At 33.0% G+C, this 7,312-nt stretch overlaps 1 non-coding gene across 1 annotated transcript; it reads left to right on the top strand.

Moving 5' to 3' along the window:
* The first annotated feature begins 6,704 nt into the window (after window positions 1–6,704).
* On the top strand, window positions 6,705–6,777 carry TRNAS-GGA (transfer RNA serine (anticodon GGA)). The gene has a single exon. It is a non-coding gene; the product is annotated as a tRNA-Ser (tRNA).
* Window positions 6,778–7,312: the final 535 nt, after the last annotated feature.

Here is a 7,312-nt window from a genome sequence, read left to right as displayed (position 1 = left end):
TGCTCCAGCTTCAACCATTGAAAGCAGTTAATTATTTCATAGGTTTTCATCATTTGTTTAGATGTTCTATAAATAATATAGCACATTATTCAATATTCATTTTAATTCTAGTTGAAATGCGAAATGCCGGACATTTAAATTTTTTTTAAAATGCCTGCTGGACAGGATAAAATTATTAAAAAAGAGGACATGTCCTCCTCTTGCCAGACGAATGGTAACCCTACTCATCAGACATAACGCTATTATTAGTTATATCATTTCAATAGGGATAAAATCAGCAATTTTCTACTGGAATTCTCATACAAACTCTTCGACTGCCACATTTAGCAGATTGTTGTAATGCATTTGCTGTAACAGAAAATTTTCTTAACAAATACGTTCTAATCCTAAAATACAGTGATAAGACTTTTTAAAAAATATTAGAAGTTGGGAATGTATGAGTTGGAGTGTTAATGAATAAAGATGTCAAATCTTTAGTGTACACTCATTTTCTACTAACATTTCACTTTTACTTCTGAAAATTTTTTCTGCATTTAGGTTTACATCAAACAGATTTACAAGGGTATACAAGTGACATTTCCTTGTACGACTTGAGAGTCACTAATGTGCTAACAAAATAATTTATAGATTCATCAGTTATTAGAGATGAAAAACAGGTTTTACAAATACTATATAACATTTTGTTTTATTTTGAACAAAACTGATCCCAACAAATAGTAAAGAGCTCGTTGTTCACTCAGGTCAATATCTATATTTTCAGTTAAATTACAATTTATATCAATTTCCTTTTGCTCACATTCGTCTTTGCTAGACCTTTCTGTTTGGGGTTTACTTACATCAAGAAAACAATGGAATATCACACTAGAAACCTGTATTCCTATGCAAGTCTTGCATTGTACACAGTTTCCTCTGGAGTAAATGTACTCGCTGTGTCAGCATTTTTCAGATATAACATTTTGTTTTATTTTGAACAAAACTGATCCCAACAAATAGTAAAGAGCTCATTGTTCACTCAGGTCAATATCTATATTTTCAGTTAAATTACAATTTATATCAATTTCCTTTTGCTCACATTCGTCTTTGCTAGACCTTTCTGTTTGGGGTTTACTTACATCAAGAAAACAATGGAATATCACACTAGAAACCTGTATTCCTATGCAAGTCTTGCATTGTACACAGTTACCTCTGGAGTAAATGTACTCGCTGTGTCAGCATTTTTCAGATATAACATTTTGTTTTATTTTGAACAAAACTGATCCCAACAAATAGTAAAGAGCTCATTGTTCACTCAGGTCAATATCTATATTTTCAGTTAAATTACAATTTATATCAATTTCCTTTTGCTCACATTCGTCTTTGCTAGACCTTTCTGTTTGGGGTTTACTTACATCAAGAAAACAATGGAATATCACACTAGAAACCTGTATTCCTATGCAAGTCTTGCATTGTACACAGTTTCCTCTGGAGTAAATGTACTCGCCATGTCAGCATTTTTCAGATAAAAAAAATGTGGTACTCTCCAATATATACTGACTCTGCCTCGAAAGAGTACTACGCCTCCTCACACTGATGCTATCTGTACACCACACTGAGTCGATTTCTAAAACGAGGTCTAGACCACGGCCATGGCTTTAAACCGCGTTTAGATTTATAAAACGAGGTCTTTTTCATTTTTCTGAGCCATGGCTCGAAACCATGGTCTGAAGCAGAGACCACGGCTGAGGTAGGTTTAAAACCATGGCTACATGAAGTAGTAGATCAGCTGGATGTTTATCAAAGGACAATTTGTCTCTACGGTATTAAATCCCCAGATTAGAGTGATGAGAAACAGGAATAATTCTTTGTAACTATATAACAACGATAATTTCAGGCGAATATTTCGACTTTCGAAGGAATGAACGCAAAATCGAGCAAGAATGGCTAAATAGTAATCTGGAACGAAATGCAAGAGGGGCGGGTTGACAATTTTTTTTACATCTTGTTGCTTTGAGGGAAGTAAGATATACAGTATTTTATATTAATAATATACCTTTATGCCTGTAAGACGATGTAACTTAATTCTTAATCTTTACAGTAGTTTTGACATTTTATTTAATACTCGAAAATTATGTGGGCCTACAAGAATATGATGCAAATGTGATTTTGTCTTCTTATTTTAAGTTGTATGCTACTAGGGCTTTCCACGTAGTATTATATGTGAAAATAGAACCATACTACATTTTAGTTTCAATTGAAATTTTAATCCAGTTAATATTTAGGTTATCAATTCCTTAGAATCGGGTTTTCAGGTAGTTAATGTTGGTAGTAGTTATGAACAAATGATAAACTACAACATAAACGCTCGATTTGTGCTAATTATTTGGGCAATATCATTCGAATACCTAAAAATCCGTTTCCTATTAAAATACTAAGTAATGCTAGTACAGTATTTTAAACGAACGTATATTCTGTAAGTACCACAGTCTAGTAACTTATATACAGTCACGAAGCTCAATACATAGGAGATATGCATCCATAGATAGTTGCTAACCAGTAGGATCACTACTATCGCCTCATAACAGACAATGCGAAATTGTACCGACAGTTTTTTGTTCCTAGTACCCTCAATAACTCTAAGCTTCGTGACTGTATATACTAGAATGTGACAATACCTTAGTTTAGAACAAAAGAATGTGACTTACTGCAATTCAATATAAATATTAATTCCGATGTTAATTTATTTCTAATATCGACTGTTTACAGGAATAAAAATCGTTTCTTAGCTGCGTTGCCATATATAAAACCCACGAACCTCGGTTTCTTCTCAAGCCGCGTCTCGACTTCGTTTTAGAAATCGCATAAGGATTCAGACCTCGATCGCAGTTTAAAAGCCGAGGTTTGGAACCACGAATTCGTTCGTGTTTTAGAAATCGACCCACTGTGTTGAGTAAATACTATTGTAATGATGATGAATATTGAAATAGGGAATGATTGTGTAATGATAAGAGAAATGGGAGACCCCCGAGAAAAACTACTGCAAATATGATTCCGCCATCACCAGGATTCAAACCTGTGTCAGTGGCCATCATAAGCCACTGCTCTGCCATCTGAACAACCTTATTGTTTGGTCACAACTTTTTCCTTAGCAATTCCTCAGAATTTCTTTCATCACTGTTAGTAAACCAGTACATAAACTGCTGTGTCCACGTTTGAATTATTTTGTAAAATCTTCTTTATATTCTAGCTTACAATTTTTAATTTTTATTTCGCATGTAGATACCAGAACCTGGCAGACTCATTTTTATTGTTCGGTATCACTTGCTTACTTCTCACAGACAGGTGATAATTGACATGTACATTTAACATTTAAAATATTTCCCTTAACCAACGATAATTAAAAACTAGGAAAGCTACTGGTTCCGAGGGTATAAAAATTGTGGTATATTGCATGCGTTGTTAAAATAAATTAATTTTGACTGATAGACAAATTCAGCAGTGGTTGACTGAATGTGATGACCAACAAATTAGTGAAAGTTAAAAATGTCAACATAATTTATATTCACTTGTTGCAATCTTTCTATTTAAAATATTATGTATACTAATTTTCAAAAAGTATGTAAAATTTAAAATTTGTAAAATATGTGACAAATGAATAAACAGATGAAAATATGTGTATATTATATAAAATGTAAAATTTATATGTAAAGTAATTGACAATTAAACAAATAGATGTCCACACCTGTGGAGTAACGTCAGCGCATCTAGCCGCGAAACCAGGTGGCCCGGATTCGATTCCCGGTTGGGGCAAGTTACCTGGTTGAGGTTTTTTCAGGAGTTTTCTCTCAACCCAATATGAGCAAATGTTGGGTAACTTCGGTGCTGGACCCCGGACTCATTTCACCGGCATTATCACCCTTACCTCATTCAGACGCTAAGTAACCTAAGATGTTGATAAAGTCTCGTAAAATAACCTACTAAAAAAACAAAACAAACAGATTAATAAAAGATATATAAAATTAAGAAATATAACAAAAAAATAAAGTAAGGAAATGAATTTTAAAAAATTAATTACAAATTATAACGGATTAAAATAAAGGCCAAAATTTTAATGGACTAGTAGCCAACGCAAGTAATAACGGGGTTATTATATGTGCGAGGTATGAAATGATAATGTTCCTAATTATGTTAGATTAAGAATACAATGCGTGCAGTTCTGTGTTGTGTAACTTTCTCAATTCTCCTGTAACTTCATCCCTCTTCGCCCCAAATATTTTCCTAAGCACCTTATTCTCGAACACTCTTAATCTCTGTTACCTTCTGAAACTGAGATTCCATGTTTCACAACCATACAGTTCAACCGGTAATATACTGGTGAATGTTTTATAAATTCTAATTTTTTGTTTGTTTTTTTTTTTTTTAAAGCAGACTAGATAACAAAAGCTTCTCAACCGAATAGTAGCAGCTATTTCCCATATTTATTCTGCATTTAATTTCCTCTCGAGTATCATTTATATTTGTTACTATTACTCCAAGGTATTTGAATTTTCCCACCTTTTCAAAGGATAAATTTGCAATTTTTATATTTCCACTTCACGAGACATAAACATGTACTTTCTTTTTTTATTTTTTCGGGATTTACTTCCAAACCTATTTCCTTATTTGCTTCAAGCAAAGTTTTCGTGTTTTCTCTAATAGTTTGTGGATTTTCTCTTAATGTATTCAGGTTACCTGCATAAACAAACAGCCAATGTAACCCGTTCAATTCCAAACCCTCTCTGTTTTCTGGGACTTTCCTAATGGCATAATCTAGAGCAAAGTTGAAAAGTAAAGGTGATAGTGCATCTCCTTGCTTTCTCCCTCAGTGAATTGGAAAAGCATTGGATAGAAACTGGCCTATAAGGACTCTTCTGTACATTTCACTGAGACACATTTTAATAATTGAACTAGTTTTTTTGGAAATACCAAATTCAATAAAGACATTATATAAAACTTCTCATCGGAGATTTTATCACAGATTTTAGAAGGTTATTTTGAAGATCCATTTGGACATATCGTTATTTTTTATATGAAACTTTCATCTGAATGGTTGAAACTTATCACAGATTTTAGAATGTTATTTTAAACTTTCACAAATTTTAGAAAGTTATCATTACTTCATGAAGATTTATTTTGCACGTAGTGAATATTGTCATGGTAGAGATGATATGCCAAATGCGCGGTTTAGATTCTACCAATCAGACTTTGTATATACAATGCTCAAATTACAAGCTTACCTAAAATGCTGTAGGCCGTTAAAGACATTTTATTATAGAGGTGTTGCAAATATTTTCTATGCCATATATTTTCCAGCAAATAGTATCTCAGTTATCAACACGATATTTTTGAAGAATGAAGTGGATGGTACCATATTTTATTATCACATTACAAAATTATTACATGAATGGACAAATATTATTATGTCCTTAAGTTATGCAACACAACACTTTTTTCAAGATCAGAGAAATACGGAAGTGGGTCCTGAATGCTATATTTTAGCACCATGTAGACCTTAAAGGTCACTTCAGATAGTATATCGTCACATTCCACTTACGTACTTCATTTTAATTACAGGCTGTATGCACATTATAATGAAACACTACACAGTGGTCTTGTACAGCACTACTAAAATAAAATGTTCACTGCGTAATATTGATAAACACCGATGATTGGTAAGAAGAGATGAAAATGGAAAGCTCTCTTAGATGAAAACACACCACACCAAAGAGGCATGAAAGTGTTACAGTCATAGAACTTCATATTTTCTTACACTGGCATAAGATGTTTTCTAGGCCAAATGGGCACTGCAGCCACTTTTACTCGATCATAAAAATATCGGTAATCCCATTTTGCACCAGAGATGTGGCGTGTGCATGGATATTGGAATCAAATGATAAGTTCAAGAAAAATGAAGCAAGATTTGTTTTCATTTCATCATGTTTTCAACGGTAATGTAATCTTCATTTTCTCTGCTTGTTAAACATATCTTGTATACAGCATGTAATGATTTTGGTTTGCCACTTAATTTATCGTAACTATTGTTCCATTGCAAGTTTTAATGCTTTCCAAACATGTAATTTTCATCTCCGTGCTATAAGTTTCAAGGAATTTAAAACAGACTCTTGTGACGATTTTATCGTTTATGCAAATATTACTATGTTTAGAATGTTTCCCTGTAAAAATCCACACCTTAAATTTTTTCGTTGGTTGACATTATGAATATTGAACATAACTGATATTTTGTGTAGATGGGAACAAAGCGTGCAATTCATCTTTAGAATAGTATCCACAATAATAAGGTAAACCATTTTCGATTATTACTGTACTGATGTTCATGGCCTTATGAAGCTGAGGTTTCCATTTTTGTATAATTTAATTCTTATGCACACTACATAGTAAAGCTAAAAGTTTTGTTTTGTTTACAAAAGTCACATTCTATTTTTTTTTAAGAAGCAAGGGTATAAAACATTATACACAATCATAACTGATAAATTAAATCATTAACAAATGTAATCTTCATCTTACGATGTTTGGTGACGTATATACGTCCGTTGATGTGCCATATTAATGAATTAAATACTATTATAGTCACAATCATGCCATGGTATGAAAGAAAAATTTCACCACCTCGAGCGGGAATCGAACCTGCGACTTCCTGGTCTCTGGTCAGGAGCCTTTGGCGTGAGACGAACTCGATAGCTCAGTGGTAGAGCGCCTGACCGGAGACCAGGAAGTCGCAGGTTCGATTCCTGCTCGAGGTTGTGAAATTTTTCTTTCATACCATGGCATGATTGTGACTATAATAGTATTTAATTCATTAAATCATTAACAGTTTTCCGGCATAAAGGATATTTTGGTTGAAACAGTGCCATTATTATGGATGCGAATTTTACACTATAAAATTTCATAGAGAATATAGATGCATTTCAGGGTTTGAAGAGAATTTTTGATATATTAGGGTATACAAGTCCGTATTTCAAAGTGTTTTGTCTGTGTGCTTCCTAAATGATTGCTTATTTATTTACCAATTCTCGTTCAGTTGTTCATCTAGTTATTTCAGTGGTAAAATTATTGATTATATTACACAGATGTAATGTTAAATTCAAACATATTATGCGATCTGACAAAGAATTGTCGCTCTTTTGACTAACAATCTAAATTTAACAGGTCTTGTCTAGAAATAAGGGGTTACTGAGCTCAAAAATGTTATCACATGTGCTACATAGCAAGTTAAGTTGGGTTAGCAACAAAGAACATCCCATTTTACAAAAATGCGTCCGATGACATCATGTGATGT

This window comes from Periplaneta americana, chromosome 4, assembly GCF_040183065.1.
Source record: "Periplaneta americana isolate PAMFEO1 chromosome 4, P.americana_PAMFEO1_priV1, whole genome shotgun sequence".
Lineage (NCBI taxonomy): Eukaryota > Metazoa > Arthropoda > Insecta > Blattodea > Blattidae > Periplaneta > Periplaneta americana.
This window is presented reverse-complemented; position numbering and strand designations above follow the sequence as displayed.